This window comes from Peromyscus maniculatus, chromosome 8 (genome assembly GCF_049852395.1).
Source record: "Peromyscus maniculatus bairdii isolate BWxNUB_F1_BW_parent chromosome 8, HU_Pman_BW_mat_3.1, whole genome shotgun sequence".
Lineage (NCBI taxonomy): Eukaryota > Metazoa > Chordata > Mammalia > Rodentia > Cricetidae > Peromyscus > Peromyscus maniculatus.
Window position 1 is genome coordinate 47,681,075 of NC_134859.1, and position 17,139 is coordinate 47,698,213.

The window sequence follows — 17,139 nt, forward strand, 5'->3', positions numbered from 1 at the left end:
ATATGTCTAACTTGCAATGAAGGTGGCCCCAGGCAGAATTAGAACCTGGGTTTGGGAACTGGGCCTTCAAATCATGGCTCTTTCACTCACTAACTATATAGCTTTCATGCATTCAGCCTTTCCAATATTTTATGATGCTTCTATCATAAGGCTGGTGTTAAGTGATTAGTGGGGCATATACCTAGCCTCTGTCAACACTGTACCCCATTGCTATGGTTACCTCACTACAGTTTATTGTAGCTGGAGAGTTTTTTCTCCAGGTCCCGCCAAGCTCCGGCAGTCTGACAGCCCACTTAAAAAATAAACACACAGATGCTTCTATTATTTAAACTGTTTGGCCTAATGGCTCAGGCTTCTATCTATCTAGTTCTTACATCTTAAATTAATCCATTTCTATAAATCTATACCTTGCCACATAGCTCGTGGCTTACCGGCATTTTCACATGCTCCTTGTCATGGCGGCGGCTGGCAGTGTCTCCCTCCACCTTCTTGTTCTCTCAATTCTCCTCTCTGTTAGTCCTACCTATACTTTCTGCCTGGCCACTGGCCAATCAGTGTTTTATTTATTGACCAATCAGAGCAACACATTTGACATACAGACCATCCCACAGCAGGTTTATCATTGGGACTTAAAGTTATTTAATTAGTACTTTAATTCCATTCCTTGTTCCCACAAGCTCTGCCTCATTCTTGTAGCTTGACGGCACCTGCAGAGCACATGATTAGGTAATTGGTATACTCCATATACTATAGCAATATCATAAATCATCCCCCGCATTTAATCACCTTCAATTATTAATAATTTATGCTCACAACTGTGGTATCACTAACACATATTGCTGAGGGTTAAGCAGAGCAGACAGCTAAATGGATTACACACTAACAGTCATTTATTTACTCATTTATGAACAGTGCACTACAGGTATCCAGGCAGATGACAGAATACAGGTATATCTCTTCCATAAAGGAGTTTGTGAACTTGGAAATAAGACTTGTGATCTTTATCTCTGAACCATCTCTCCAGCCCTTTCTAAAAAAAAGAGTTATGACCATAGGAATACCTGAAAACCAGAAATACCTGAACTTTGCCCATGGATTATCCTTCCACACAATAAGCCTCCAGGGAACATTGTTGCTATAGTAAAAGTTCATTGCAGGGAATGTCTTGGGTGAGAACAAGGCTTATTCTGATTTAATGATATTCTTGGGATTTTGCCATCTTATCTCCAAAACTGCACTTTGTCTTGTCATTCAAGGCTGTGCTAACATGTTCTAGATTGTTTTTAAGCCTCCTGAACAGGTGGGAAAGTAGGACATTAGATGTTTATCTTAACACCTCGATTCAGTGTATAGAATCACTGAGGCCATCATGACACCACCGTCATTTTCCTGTGCAACCCCGCTTTGGCTCAACATCCCATCAGCAACTGGTCAACCTCAGCATATGCTCCCTGGACTGAATAGTGCTCCAGGTATGTGCTGAGGCACAGAAATAGCCCAGTGTTTCCTGTTACTGCTGACTGCAATCTCTGCTGGCACAGATGTTGATAATTGCTCCTCCACATTCAGATGTCAAGCACAGCCCTTTCCAAAACTCCAGGGTCTGGCTTCTAAGAGCAACGGTTTCAGTCACTTCCCACCTCACCCTCTGTCTGCAGGCACAGGTACCAGCTGGTGACAACATCCTGACTTTTGCCTGTCCAGATGTGTGTGAGTCAAGCTCTTGCTCTTCTGCTCCTCAAATTTCAGGGGGTGAGTACCAAGCTGTCCAAATGGTTCCTTTGGGGCAACATATTAATTGTGCTGGCCCCTCAGTCACCCATGGTAGAACTCAGGCTAGAATTGAGAAGAGACTGGGCATTGGGTCTGCTCAGAACACCTGAGCCTTCAGGATACATGCACTCTCAGATTTGAAGTCTGGAAGGAAGAGGGAAATTTCGGGAGGTCCATGATTTGGGTTGTTTGGGAGTGGGCTGAACTCAACAGATAACAAAGATGTTAGCTTTCACACATCCTCCTCCTTGCTTTCCCTCCCTATTAACTTGTGCTGTGTTATGTATGTATTTTTACCATTGAATTCTAGTGGGAGGTGCTAAGAGACATTGGATTATGAAAATGGCTGAATTAAACCTATATATTTTATATAGTTTATATATATTTTATATAGTTTATATATAAACTATATATTTTAAGAATGGCTCAACTTCAGAATGGAAGTCAGAAAATGTATTGCATTGGAGGAGAGATTATGCTTTTGTTACCACAAGAAACAAAAAGCTATGGATTTCTTAAAAATTAATAAAGATAAAATTTGATTGGGGGAGACCCCCTGGATATCTTGGCTGCAGACATGAAAAAAATAAGCCAAGACAAACTACAAGACAGGCAATGTATAGGCTGATGGAAACATGGGACCAGCTCTGAGACTGAGTGAGATATTGTACTGGCTGGTTTTGTCTGCCAACTTGACACAAGCTAGAGTCATCAGAGAGGAAGGAGCCTCAGTTGAGGAAATGTCTTGATGAGATCCAACTGTAAGGCATTTTCTCATTTCGTGATCAGCTTGGGTGGGCCCAGCCCATGGTGGGTGGTGCATCTCTGAGCTGGCGGTCCTGAGTTCTATAAGTGGGCTAGGGGAAGCAAGCCAGTAAGCAACACCTCTCCATGACTTTTGCATCAGCTCCTGCCTCTGGAATCCTGCCCTGTTTGAGTTCCAGTCCTAAACTTCCTCCAGTGGATAAGCAGTATCACTGAAGTGTAAGCCTCATAAACCCTTTCCTCCCCAGCTTGCTCTTTGGTCATGGTGTTTCATTGCAGCAATAGAAACCATAACTAAGACAGACATGATAAATCTTGTTGGCTACAGAGTCCACATGACAATTTGGTTATACAGTCCAAACAGACTTATAACGTTGACAGATGCCTTTTACCTGCTCAAACAAAGAAAAAAATCATCTTTAACTAACTTGTGTACACTGCAATTCCATACTTGTGTTAATGTAGATATGTTTGTTACCTTTAAAAGTTTGTGTGTTTTCAGGAAAAAAAAAAGGACCCGACACCACTGAAGTCAAGTAGCCCCAGTGATCCAACCTCTCAGAATGCCTCTGTTGAAGTTTCCTCAACAATCTGTATCCAGAACAACTTTGAAGCTGCTAGCTGAGATGATCCAGCCTCACAGACTACTCTAGCCAGGACTTCAGATAAGCTCTACACTTTCCCATCACACAGAGACTGGACAAAAAATGATACAGTTAGCTTTCCCAGGACTTGATCATTATCCCAATTATCTCAGGGTCCCCTAAAGATGTTACTGCCCCCAGCAGAAAGCAGTCTAGAGAACATGACATCCACATTTTCAAGAGGTAGGGTACGTGGTTTTTGGTTGTTTGGTGGGTTATGGATGTTTATTATTGTTTAGGGAGGTTAGTTGCAAGTTGTTGTCATTCATGGTCAGGGAGGAAACTAAGCAAAGAAGGTTAGATTCAGGGATCTCTTTCTGAGAATATAAGAAAGGGGGAATATAGGAATGATAGAATAAAAGGGTACATTATTGAATCTCCTTTTAAACTAAAAAGCAATTATTAATATCAAATATCTTACTTTGGTATGGATTTTTGTATATTAATAGAAATTTAAGATTATTTTTGTTATAACATACTATATGTATGTTTTTATTCTTGTTTAAGGTATTGTACCTATGCAGCTCATTTAAAAATGTAATGTGTAGTTCTAGTCCTTGAAAGCTATTATTATAAACTATTTAGGATAATTAAAAAGTGCATGTTTGTTGTTAGTCATTTATAACAATCAAACTTGTAGTCATGTTAGGTATGTTTTCAGGGTCAAACATAGATTTGTTTTAGATAGATAGATGGTCTGCAAACATTTCAGAGATCTATGTAATATGTCATTTAAGACGTTTTAATAATATAAGGCTTTTCGTGACAATAATACACATCTGCTCCTGGCAGCACCAATTTACTTAAAAAAGGATGATGGGCATTGAAGAACCTCCATATGGGGTTTGCTTTCATTGTGGCAAAGTTAGCCACTGGTCAAGAAACTGTCTTTGCCTCAACTACTGACAGTATGCTGTCCAAATTGGACAAGCAGAACACAAAAGGTGACTGCCAAACTTGGCCAAGACAAGGTAGGACAGTCTTTCAAAAATTTTTGTTTCACAGAGAAGTGTGTCAGATATTCTGGTCCTGTAGGCAGGAGATGGATGCCCCAAGATGCAGAAAAACCTTGGGTGACTGTTCAGGCAGCCAGATGTCTTTGTCATTTTTATAGTTTTGAAAGTTGCTTGCTCTGCACTTCCCATTTTACTTAGGTAATATTATATCCTTTTCGGGTCTCTGATGGAGTTGAAGATGAGATAGTTATAGTTTTACAGTTTTCTCTGTTAACCAAATTCAGAAAAGAAACTTACAAAAAAAAGATGTAAAGGTTTTAAGATTGAGAGACATCAAAACTTAAGTTGTTTATCTAAGAAGATGTTTTAAAGTCTAAAAAGGTATTTTTAGGATGGCAATACAAGTTATGATAGAAAATGGTTTAGATATAAAACTTTGGACTCATTAAGATAGGATAGCTAATAAAGGCATTTCCCAAAATTTGCCAAATACAAATGGACTTGACATTGTGAATGTAATCTTTACTTGATAATTTTCTTACTGTGCATAGTTTTACTGTGTTAGAGTTAAAACCTTTCCTTTTCATTTAGACAAAAAGGAGGAAATGTTGCATGCTATTTGTTTACACTGTATGAAGATATATTGTGATTGGTTTAATAAAGAGCTGAATGGCCAATAGCTAGACTGGAGAGAATAGGCAGGACTTCTGGGCAGAGGGAGGAACTCTGGATGAATCTAAGTGCACAGGAGACCCCAGTGGGACACTGAAGAAGTTGGACGTACATTATGGAAGATAGGTAACAAGTGATGTGGCAGAATGTAGACTAATATAAATGGATTAATTTAAATTATGAGAGCTATTTGGGGCTAAGCCTAAGCTAAGGGCAAGCTTTCATAATTAATAGTAAGTCTCAATTATTTGGGATCTGGCAGCCCAAAAGAAAGTCTGAAAAGAAAGTCCAGCTACAGGGAGATGAGAAGGGCCCACCCAGGGCGTTCGGAGAAGTGAGCTGGGAAGGGCCATGCAGGAGAGACGGCAGGAGGGGGGCTCAGAATCTCATTTTAGTTGTTGAGAAAAACGTCTTAGAAAGCAAACCCCATGACACAGACAAAAACTGGGACCCAGTAACAGTGCTTCTCTTGTTGAGCACTGGTGGGCCTGCCTTTCCTTTCCGTTTAGGGAAATAAAAGGAAGAGCCACCGTCTTAGTCAGGGTTTCTATTGCTGCAGCAAAACACCGTGATCAGAGAGCAAGCCGGGGAGGAAAGGGTTTATTAGGCTCACACTTCAGCATTGCTGTTCATCACTGAAGGAAGTCAGGACAGGAACTCAAAATGGCAGGATCCCAGAAGTGGATGCTGATGCAGAGGCCATAGAGGGGAGCTGCCTACTGGCTTGCTTCCCCTGGCTTGCTCAGCCTGCTTTCTTATAGATCCAGGACCACCTGCCCAGTGATGGCACCACCCACCATAGGTTGGGCCCTCCCTCAATGACCACTAAATGAGAAAATGCCTTACAGCTGGAGCTCATCAAAGCATTTCCTCAGCTGAGGCTCCTTCCTCTTTGATGACTCTAGCTTGTGTCAAGTTGACACACAAACCAGCCTGTAGAGCCACAGCAAGTGTGTGTAGACAATGTTTACCTTATAAACTGCTCATCAAATACAAACTGAAGAACTGAACAGCTCTGCATTACTAATACCAGGCTTTGACCCACCTGCCCGGGGCTGACTTGGTGACTCAGAACTTGTAATTATTGGATTTCTCTAGGAAGTCTTTCTCATTTTATGTCTCATCCACTGTTTGGGTGGAAGTGCATTCAGGGGGCTGCATTGGAGAGGGTAAAGCAGGGTTTATTTGAGAAGGTGTTGAAGCCTCGGGCAGTTTTAGCTTCTAAAAATTCTTTTCTTTATTAGTGAGAATTTCATAATGTGTATGATGAAATAGATCTTACTAGATATGATCAATACCCACCCCCCATTTCCTCTCTCCAATTCCCTCCATTATCACCCCAAACACATCCACCTCCCAGAATTCACATCATTGTTTTCTTTTTGTTTGTTGTTGTTTTTATAACCCTCTGACCTGGTTAAATATATAATGCATTTGCAGTTGTATGTGGGATAGTTATACCATGTCAGGCATAGTTATGACCTGGTTATTTTTGTTTTGAAATTAAGCAAGGCATAAGGAGCCATGATTATGTGTCAAGGTGACAAGGGGTGGACTTGTAATGGCTATTCTTGGTTGTCAACTTGACTACATCTGAAATTAACTAAAACCTGAGCAGCTAGGTACACTTGTGAGGGATTTTTCTTGACTGAATCATTTGAGGTGGGAAAACCTACTATAAATCTGGGCCACACCTTCTGGTGGAAGCTCAGCTAAAGGACATGGAAGAAGGAAGCTCTTGCTTTTTGTCTGCTTGCTCTCACTCAAATAGATCCCATATAAATGGGATGTTCTATCGGTTCTGTTTCTCTAGAGAACCCTGACTAATGCATCCACTAAGCCCGGTTAGTGCTGCCCACATGTGCCTAGGCGTAGGGCCATCTGCTCGAGCATGGGAAATCTCCCGCGTTCTCACACAAGAGTGGTGCTCCTTCTTTCCTCAGCAGTATCCACTGTGACAGTTTCTCAGCAGGGCCTGGAGATCATTTCACCACTAATGCCAGGGTTTGGGCCGCCTTGATCTTGTGCAGGGATGTGTAGGCAACCACGGCTACTGTGAGTCCATGCCTTTGACACTTCTACTATGTCTATAAGACAGCGTTTACAGCACGTCCATTTTGCCTCCTCTTGTGTGGCGGTCCCTGAGCCTTGGTGTGTGGGAATGATATAGACCTGCTGTTTAGGACTGAGCACTCTCTCTCCTATTTTCAACACTTTGACCAGTTAGTCTTCTCTCCATTGACTGCTGCCCACAGCGTGAAGAAGTTTCTCAGACCAAGGCTGAGAGCAGCCCAGATCTATGTCTATAAATGCAAATACTTAGAAGGCATTTTGACAGTGTGACCATTTAGCTAAATAACAATGGCAGGTTCTTTATCAGGATTACAGCACCAAGGATAAAGTTCCCTTCTGTGGAGCAGGCCTCATATGCAACCAGAAAGCAGTTAGTTATCCCTTAATAGTCATGCCACTATTGTGGGTGAAGGGAAGTGGGGGCGGATAACGGGTGGGTGGATTAGCCAAAACTAAGGGGTATAAAAAAGCCTTGTGGAAACCACTAGACAGCTGGCTAAATTTCAAAACACAACAATAATAAAAGAGAACTCCAATGGGGTGGCTTTTCCTGTAAGAACTTCCCTGCAGTGGGAGACGGAAAGCCTCTGTGGGATTGTAAAGTGCCTCTGGGGCATGGGAAGCTTCACTTTTGACTGTGCTGGGGGAAACCACAACTCTCAGAAATAAATGGCCATTCTCAGGGAGCTTGGGGCCCTTCCAGTGGTGAGGGAGGACGAGTCTGAAGAACCAGGATCAGCAGAACATACCCAGCTGCTTCCCACGTGTCTGCTGCAATCTCTTTCTAAAAATGAGGTGTTAAGACACGGAGAGGAGAAAAGGTGTGGCTGCCTCACTTTTTGCTGCTATGGATGGAGGCTTCAGTCATCTGTGGTAGGTGGTGAAGGGACACAGGGCTTTGTTTTCACATCAATACAGATGACTGAGGAGCAGGTGTTCAACTTTAGTCATAATTATCCATGTTCAATTTATATTGGTAGTTTGTGTATTTGTTGTGTGTAAAACTGAAAGTGTTTTAGATATATTGGGCTAAGTATATTTTTGAAATTAATTTTATACGCTTTAGTGTCCATCCTTGAAAGCACATTTTTGAGTGGACCAGTAGGTCAGTCCATTTAATTATTAAGTGGTATTCCATCCTGGTTGTCACACACCCTGTTACTCATTCATCTGTCAGTAGATGTTTCAGTGTGGGGTTACTATAGTAATGCTTCCATGAACATTGTATACAAGCCTTTGTAGGTGAACCAAAGTGTGAGATGATTCATCCTTCCTCCAGCCGGTGTAAGCTTGACTTGGGGGGGAAATTGTCAGGCTATTTCTGAAGTGGTTGGAGCACGCAGTGTTCCAAGTGTGATCTCAGTACAGATTTCCACCTCTTCAGGAAACTTGTCACCATTTGCTCACCTTTAACGCTAGCCACCTACGAGTTTGCAGTAGTAAGTCATGGTGATTTTCATTCAGGCATCTGAATGACTAATGATATTGAACACTTAACGTTTTTGAAGATTGGTATTTTTATGTGTATGTGTGCATTTCTGTGTCTTAGCACATGTATGTGCATGTGTGTGCCCACAGAAGCCAGGGGAGAGGTTGGACCTCCTGGAGTTGGAGTTACAGGCAGTTGTGAGCTACCAGTCATGGGTGTTAGGAGCTGAGCACCAGGCCTCTGCAACAGCACCGAGTTTTCTTGACTGATGACCCATCTCTTCTGTACCTTGAATATTTATAAAATATATAAACTACTGCAGTCAGGATATCACTGGTGTCCTGTTTAACTTTTGTCAGTCTAGACTCACCTGGGAAAAGGGAATGTCAACTGAGGAGCTGCCTTCATCAGATTGGTCTCTGGGCACGCCCATTGGGTCATTTTCTTGATTAATGACTGATGTAGGAGGGATCAGCTAACTGTGGGCCATGTCACCCCTGGGCAGATGGTCCTGGATTATATAAGAAGGTAAGATGAACAGGTTAGGGGAAGTGAACAAGTAAATTATGTTCCTCCCTTGTCTCTGCTTCAGTCCTTGCCCCGAGTAACAGCCTTTGCCTCCCTTGATGATGGACCCATAACCTGTAAGTAAAAGCATCTCCTGCCCCAGGTTGCTTTTGGTCAGTGTTTTAATCACAACAACAGAAAAGCAAACTATTTTTTGATCATTTTGTTCACTTTTTGATTTTTGGTTTTTAGGCAGAAGCTCATGCTCTAGCCCAAGATGGTATTATACTTGCCATCCTCCTGTCTCGGCTTCTGGAGTGCTGGGATTACAGCTATGTATCATCAAGCTTGGGTTGATTTTTTTCTTATTATTGAATTTTAAGATTTACTTACATATTTTGATTCAAGTAGTTTGTTGGAGTTATAAAATATTTTACTCCACTCTGTAGCTTACCTTTCCATTCTACTAATAGTGAATTTCAAAAAACAAAAGTTTTTAACTTTGAGAAAGTTGTGTTTACAAATTAAAAAAAAAACATGTCAAAACACATAGATTTATTTCTCCTGTGTTTTCTTCTAGAGTTCTATAGTTTTGATATTTCATTTAGGTAAGTATTTCATGGGACACTAGGAATGTACCAAAGTGTGTGTGTGTGTGTGTGTGTGTGTGTGTGTGTGTGTGTGTTCATTTGTGTTGACTATGCATATCTACTGTCCAGCAGGATTTGTTGAAAAGTCAGCCTTTTCCAGACTGTGTTACCTGTGTACCGCTATGAAAGTTCAGCTCCCCACTAATATTTGGGTCTATTTCTTGTCTTCTAATCTATTTGTCTGTTTTGATGTCAAAGGCAGATTCATTTATTTATCTCTTATACAATATATCCTGAGTGCAGTTTCTCCTCCCGCTTTCCCAGCCCCTCCTCCAACTTCTCTCCCCCAGATCCACTCCTTCTCTGTTTCCCTTCAGAGAAGAGCAGACCTCCCGGGCATATCAATCAAGTATGGTATAACGTACAATAAGACTAGATACAAACCTTCAGGTTTGTATCAGGGCTAGGCAAGGAATCCCAGTAGGAGGAAAAGTGTTCCAAGAGCAGGGAAAAGAGTCTGAGATACCTCCACTCTCCACTTTTAGGAGTCCCATAAAACACCAAGCTAACAACTATAACATATGTGCAGAGGACCTAGCTAAGACCCATGCAGGGTCCATGATTGCTGCTTCCCACTCTGTGGGCCCCTGTGAGGCCTGCTTAGTTGATTTTGTGGGCTGTGTCTTCTTGGTGTCTTCAACCCCTCTGGCTCCTACAATCCTTTCTCCCCCTCTTCTGTGAGGTTGCTCAGGCTCAAAGGGTAGGGACCAGTGGAGGTCTCCATTTTGGGCTTTCTCTCTGCCTGATGTTTGGCTGTGGATCTCTGTGTCTGCTTTATGGTTCCGGCACCAGGAGGAAAAGGAGCCTGTGGGATGGGTAGCTAGGTTGGTGGGCTTATAAAAGACAGTTTAACAATCAGCCATGAAATGGGATCCCTTCAAATCTTGTCCTGTTTCTGAGTTCTTTATGTTTTCCATATCCTTTGTATTTTCATGTGGCTTTAGAATCAGCCTGTGAATTTCTACAAAACTTATGGAATTTTGATTGAATTGAATTTATACATCGATTTGGAGATAATTGATTCTTTGATAAATCTGAGTCTCCAAATCTATGAATAAAGGCATTTGTCCACTTATTTAGATCTTTAAATTTCTCTCAGTGATTGGATATTCATTATATAGATCATACACATCTTATTTTTCAGATATATCATTAAACATTTTATATTCTGTTGATATTGGAAATATCACTGACTTCTTAACTTTATTTTCTAAGTTTTTGTTAGTATGTGAAATTACAAATTACTTTTGTATGACCTTGTGTTTTCTTTGCTAATCTCAATAATTCTGGAAATTTTTTTTTGTAGATTCCATTGCTTCAAGTCATGATATCTTTGTTTAGTTTTCTGGTCTTATTGCACTGGCTAGAATTTCTAGAATTGCATAATTGCTGTCCTTGATATATATTGTTGGATTTTATTTGTTACAGTTGTCTTTGTAAAGTTTCTGTTCATGAGAAACATTGGTGTATGGTTTTTCTTTTGCCTGGTAATACCTTGGTTTGGTTTTGATGGCAGTGTAACCTGGCTTTAAGGAGACGTTGGGAAGCCTTTCTTCCTTTGTGGTTTTCTGAGTTTGTGTAGAGCAGCAGTTCTCAGTCTGTGGGCTGAGACCCCTTTGGGGGTTGAATGACCCTTTCACAGGGGTCGCATATCAGATATCTTGAATATGAAATATTTACATTACAATTCATAATAGTTACAAAATTATAGTTATGAAGCAGCAACGAAAATAATTTTATGGTTGGGGTCACTATGATGTGAGGAACTGTATTAAAGGGTTGCAGCATTAGGAAGGTTGAAAATGTGTAGAGTATTATTTATTTTCAAAAATATGTGATAGACTTCACCATTAAAAATTTCCAAGGCTAGGACTGTCTTTGTGAGAAATTTTTACACTATTCGTCCAATTTCCTAAGTTACTTATAGGGCTAAAGTCCACAAGTTGGAAGTGTTTATTTGGGGTCCTTTAGGAACATAATTTCCTTTTTCACTGAGTTTTTATTCCCTTTGTGTCATCCAGTGTTCAGCTGTTGAAGAACAGCAGCAGACACACAGACTTGTGCACATTCATGCACTCACATGTTCACATACATGCATGGGCACACATGTGAACACCAAGATTGGAAGGCAGGCAAACTGACTTGTGAGTCCCAGCTTAGCTGACTGTGGCATTGGTAAAGGAAGTGTGACAGACACGTGTCTGGTAATCAAGAAGAGATCATGAGCAGATGAGGAACACACACACAAACACACACACACACACACACACACACACACACCAAAGCTGTTCTCTATAGACAGGGCAATCTAAAGGGGAAGAATAATTATAGGCCTATCCTCTTTCTCAAGTTACCTCAGGGACAGAGTAAGCTTATTTTAAATTCCTCCACTGATAAGATCAGTCTCACCAAGACAATCTCTTATACATAAAGTCAGCTGGCTAGGGATATTAATTACATCTGCAAAATCCCTTACAGCCACCATTAGATTAGCCTTTGATGAAATAAATGAGAAAAGGACTGTGTGTGTGTGTGTGTGTGTGTGTGTGAGAGAGAGAGAGAGAGAGAGAGAGAGAGAGAGAGCATGTGTGTGAGTATGTGTGTGTGAGAGAGAGCATGTATGTGTATGTGTGTGTGTGAGAGAGAGAGCATTTGTGTGTATGAGTATGTGTGTGTGTGAGAGAGAGAGCATGTGTGTGTGAGTATGTGTGTGAGAGAGAGTATGTGTGTGTGAGCATGTATGTGTGAGAGAAAGCATGTGTTATGTATATGTGAGAGAGAGCATGTGCATGTGAGTATGTGTGTGAGAGAGAGTATGTGTGTGAGTGTGTGAGAGAGAGCATGTGTGTGTGAGAGAGAGAGCATGTGTGTGTGTGAGAGAGAGCATGTGTGCATGTGTGAGCATGTGTATGTGTGAGCATATGGATGTGTGAGAGAGAGCATGTGTGTGTGAGAGAGAGAACATGTGTGGAGTGTGTGTGTGTGAGAAAGAGAAAGAGAAAGAAGGAGGGAGAGAGAGGGAGGTAGATGAGAGTATAAGCATGTGTGTGAGAGAGAAGGCATATGTGGTGTGTGTGTGTGTGTGAGAGAGAGAGAGAGAGAGAGAGGTGGGGGGAGGGAGGGAGAGGGGGGAACATGTGTGTGTGTGTGTGTGTGTGTGTGTGTGATGTGTTGAACTGCAACTTCTGCTTTCCTTTCTGTCCTCAGAGTTTGGTGTAGTAAAGATAACACATCAGGAAAACATCACAAGGTCTTATCTTCCTTGTTGGCTATGGGTCTCTAATATTTTAGTGCTTTGGGATTTATAACTTCTATTTTGAACTTATGGTATTTTAATCACAGCTGAGAAGTGCTTTGAGAGTCTCTCCATTCAAGTTGTTATTGGCTATGAGATTGCTGTAAACTGCCTTTATTACGTTTAGTTATGTCCAACGAATTGACCATGTGTTTTTTTCTTTCATTTTGTTTATATGGTAGATTGCATTTATTGATTTTCATATATTAACCTATGTAGCTTGATTTTTTTCGCCTCGCCCACAGTCAGGACAAATCTCTGTCACCCGCCAGTCCCACAGCCGCTCAGACCCAACCAAATAAACACAGAGACTTATTTTGCTTACAAACCGCATGGCCGTGGCAGGCTTCCTGCTAACTGTCCTTATCTTGCTAACTGTGCTTTTATCTTAAATTGATCCATTTCCATACATCTATACCTTGCCATGTGGCTGGTGGCTTACTAGCGTCTTCACATGCTGCTGGTCATGGCGGCGGCTGCAGCCTCTCTGGTCATTGCGGCGGCTGCAGCGTCTCCTTCTGCCTTTCTGTCCTTTTATATCTCCTCTCTGTTAGTCCCGCTTATCTTTCCTGCCTAGCCACGGCCGATCAGGTTTTATTTATTAACCAATCAGAGCAACTTGACATACAGACCATCCCCCAGCACAGCCAAGTGCAGACCATCTCAAACACCTGCACTCAGGCCCATGGTCCTAATCATCCTCTATACGGACCTGCTGGGTAATGCCACAAAGAACCTGAGAATGGGCTCCCACAGGACCTACAGAACATCCCACAGCAAACCTATCTCTGTATCTCTAGAATGAAGCCTACTTAACCATGGTGGATTATCTTTTTGAGGTGTTCTTAGATTTTGTTTGCAAGCATTTTATTTTATTGAGGTTTTTTTTTTTTTTTAAATCTATGTTCATAAGGGAAATTGGTCTGTAATTCTCTTTCTTTGTTGGATCTTTATGTGATTTGGGATCAGAGTAACTGTAGCCTGATAAAATGAATTGGGCAATGTTCCTTCTGTTTCTATTTTGTGGAGTAATCTGAGGAGTATTAGTGTTAACTCTTCTTTGAAAGTCTGGTAGAATTCTGCACTAAAACCATTTGATCCTGAGCTTTTTTTTTTTTTTTTTTTTTTTTTTTTTGGTTGGGAGACTTAATGACTGCTTCTATTTTACTAGGGGCTATAGGTATGTTTGAATTGCTTATGTGATCTTGACTTTACTTTGTAAGTCATATGCACAGAGAAAATTATCCATTTCTTTTAGATTTACCAATTTGGAGTACAGGTTTTTAGATTCTCTTATCCTTATGATCATAATCCTTATGATTCTCTGTTTTCCTTGGTGTTTGTTGTGATTCCCTCTTTTTTTGCTTCTGATTTTGTTAATTTGGTTATTCTTGCTGTGGGATGTCATTCTGTATGCTGTGAGTATGTGTTGCTCTGATTGGTTGATAAATAAAACACTGATTGGCCAGCAGCCAGGCAGGAAGTATAGGAAGGATAAGCAGACGAGGAGAATTCTGGGAAGAGAAAGAGCTGAGTCAGGAGTTGCCAGCCAGACACAGAGGAAGCAAGATGACAAGGCAGAATTGAGAAAAGGTATGAAGCCACATGGCTAAACATAGATAAGAATTATGGGTTAATTTAAGTGTAAGAGTTACTCAGTAATAAGCCTGAGCTAATGACTGAGCAGTTATAACTAATATAAGCTTCTGAGTGATTATTTTATAAGCAGCTGCGGGACCTTGGTGCTGGGTAGGACAGGAGAAAACTTCCAACTACATATTCTCTCTCCACATTTAGTTAGCTTGGGTAGGTTTATCTATCTCTTTGATTTTCCCAAAGAACCAACTTTTTGTTTCATTGATTCTCTTTACTGTTCTCTTTGTTTATTGATTTCAGTTCTCAGTTTGATGATTTCCTGCCATCTACTCCTCTTGGTGTGATTATTTCTTTTTGTTCTAGAGCTTTCAAGTGTGCTGTTAAGTTGCTAATATGAGATCTCTCCAGATTTTTTTTATGTAGGCACTTAGTGCTATGAACTTGCCTCTTAGAACAACTTTCATTGTTTCCCATAAGTTTGGGTATGCTGTATATTCTAGAAAGAAAGAGATAAAGAAAGAAAGATAGATAGGAAGAAAGAAAAGAAAGAAAGAGAGAGAGAGAAAGAAAGAAAGAAAGAATTTTTAAAATTTTGGTCTTGTCCCCTTTTTCATCCAGTAGAGAGTTGTTCAGTTTCTATGAAAATTTGTAAGCTTTCTGTTGTTGATAATATCCAGCTTTAATATGTGATGGTCTGATAGGATGCAGGAAGTTATTTCAATTTTTTTTGTATCTGTTTGGACTTGCTTCATGTCTGAGTACGTGGTCTATTTTGGAGAAAGGTGCAGTGTAGAAGGTGTATTCTTTTGTGTTTGGGTGAAATGTTCTATAAATCTCTGTTAGGTACATTTGGTTTATGACACCAGTTAGCTCCAGTATTTCTCTGTTTAGTTTTTGTCTGGATAACCTGTTCATTGGTGAGAGCTGGGTACTGAAGTTTCCTAGTCTCAGTGTGTGAGGTTAATATGTGATTTAAATGGTAGTAGTTATTTCTTTTACAAACTTGGGTGCCCTTGTTTTGGAGCATAGATATTAAGAATTGAAATGTCATCTTGGTGGATTTTTCCTTTGATAAGTAAGTATTATCCTTCTCTATCTCTTTTGATTAGTTTAGGTTTGAAATCTATTTTGTTAGATATTAAAATAGCTACATCAGCTTGCTTCTTAGGTACATTTTCTTGGAGTATCTTTTTCCAACCCTTTATCCTGAGCTAGTTTCTATTCTTGATGTTGAGGTGTTTTTCTTGGATGCAGCAGAATGATGGATCCTGTTTTTGCATCCACTCTGTTTTTCTGTATCTTTTAATTGGGGAATTGAGGCCATTAATATTGAGAGATATCAATGACCAATGATTGTTAACTCCTGTTATTTTATTGTTGTTGTTGTTGTTGTTGTTGTTGTTGTTGGTGGTGGTGGTGGTGTGTGTGTGTGTGTGTGTGTGTGTGTGTGTGCTTCCCTTCTTTTGAATTTACTGCTGTGAGATTATTTGTTTCCTGTGTTTTCATGGGTGTAGTTAACCTTCTTATGTTGGAGTTTTCCTTATAGCACCTTCTGTAGGACTGGATTTATAGATAGATATTATTTAAGTTTGGCTTTATCATAGACTATCTTATTTTCTCCATCTATGGTGACTGAAAGTTTTGCTGGGTATAGTAGTCTGGGATGGCACCTGTGTCTCTTAGAGTCTACAGCACATCCATCTAGGCTCTTCTGGCTTTTAGAGTCTCCACTACAAAATAAATTGTATTTCTAATAGGTCTGCCTTTATATGTTGCTTGATCTTTTTTTTTCCTTGCAGCTTTCAATATTCTTTCTTTGTTCTATATGTTTAGTGTTTTGGTTATTATGTGTAGAAGGGACTTTCTTCTCTGGTCCAATCTATTTGGTGTTCTATACACACACGGGGGCAGGGAGGGGATTTATACAACATCTCCTTCTTTAGGTTAGGGAATTTTTCTTCTATTATTTTGTTGAAGATATTTTCTGAGCCTTTGAGCTGGAATTCTTCTCCTTCCTCTATTCCTGTTATTCTTAGGTTTGGTCTTTTCACAGTGTGTCAGTTTTCCTGGATGTTTTGTGTCAGTAGGTTTTTAGATTTAACATTTTCTTTGACTGATGCATCCATTTCTTCTATCGTAACTTCAGTGAATGAGATTCTCTCTTCCATCTCTTGTCTTCTGTTGGTGAAGCTTTTCTCTGTAGTTCCTGTTTGAATTCCAAAATTTTTCATTTTTCAGAATTCCCTAAGTTTGGGTTTTTCTTTATAGATTCTATTTCCATTTTAAGGTCTTGAATAGTTTTATTCATTTCCTTCCACTGTTTGTGTTTTCCTGGATTTCTTTAAGTGATTTGATAATTTCCTCTTTAAGGACTTCTATCATCCTCATATGGGCAGCTTTAAGGTCTTTTTCTTGGCTTCAGCTATCTTGGAATAGTCAGGGCCTACTGTGGTAGGACAACTGGACTGTAGTGGAGACACATTGCTCTGGCTGTCATTGACTACATTTTTACTCTGGCATCTTGGATTGGGATGATTATAGGTCTAGGTGCTGATTTCTGGATTTGTCATTGTTGGGTGGGTATTTCGTTCCTTAGTTTCTGTGTCTTTTCTGGAGTTTTGGATTGTGTGACCTGTGTGTTACCTGGCAGGGAAATTTCTTTTGATCTGCTAAGTGTGGCCACTGGGGGTTCCAGGCAAAATGTGTTTCTAGGTATTGGGAGCTGACACTTAGGAATAACGATAGGCTGGGGGTCTGAAGGGGTTCACAGGAGGGAAGA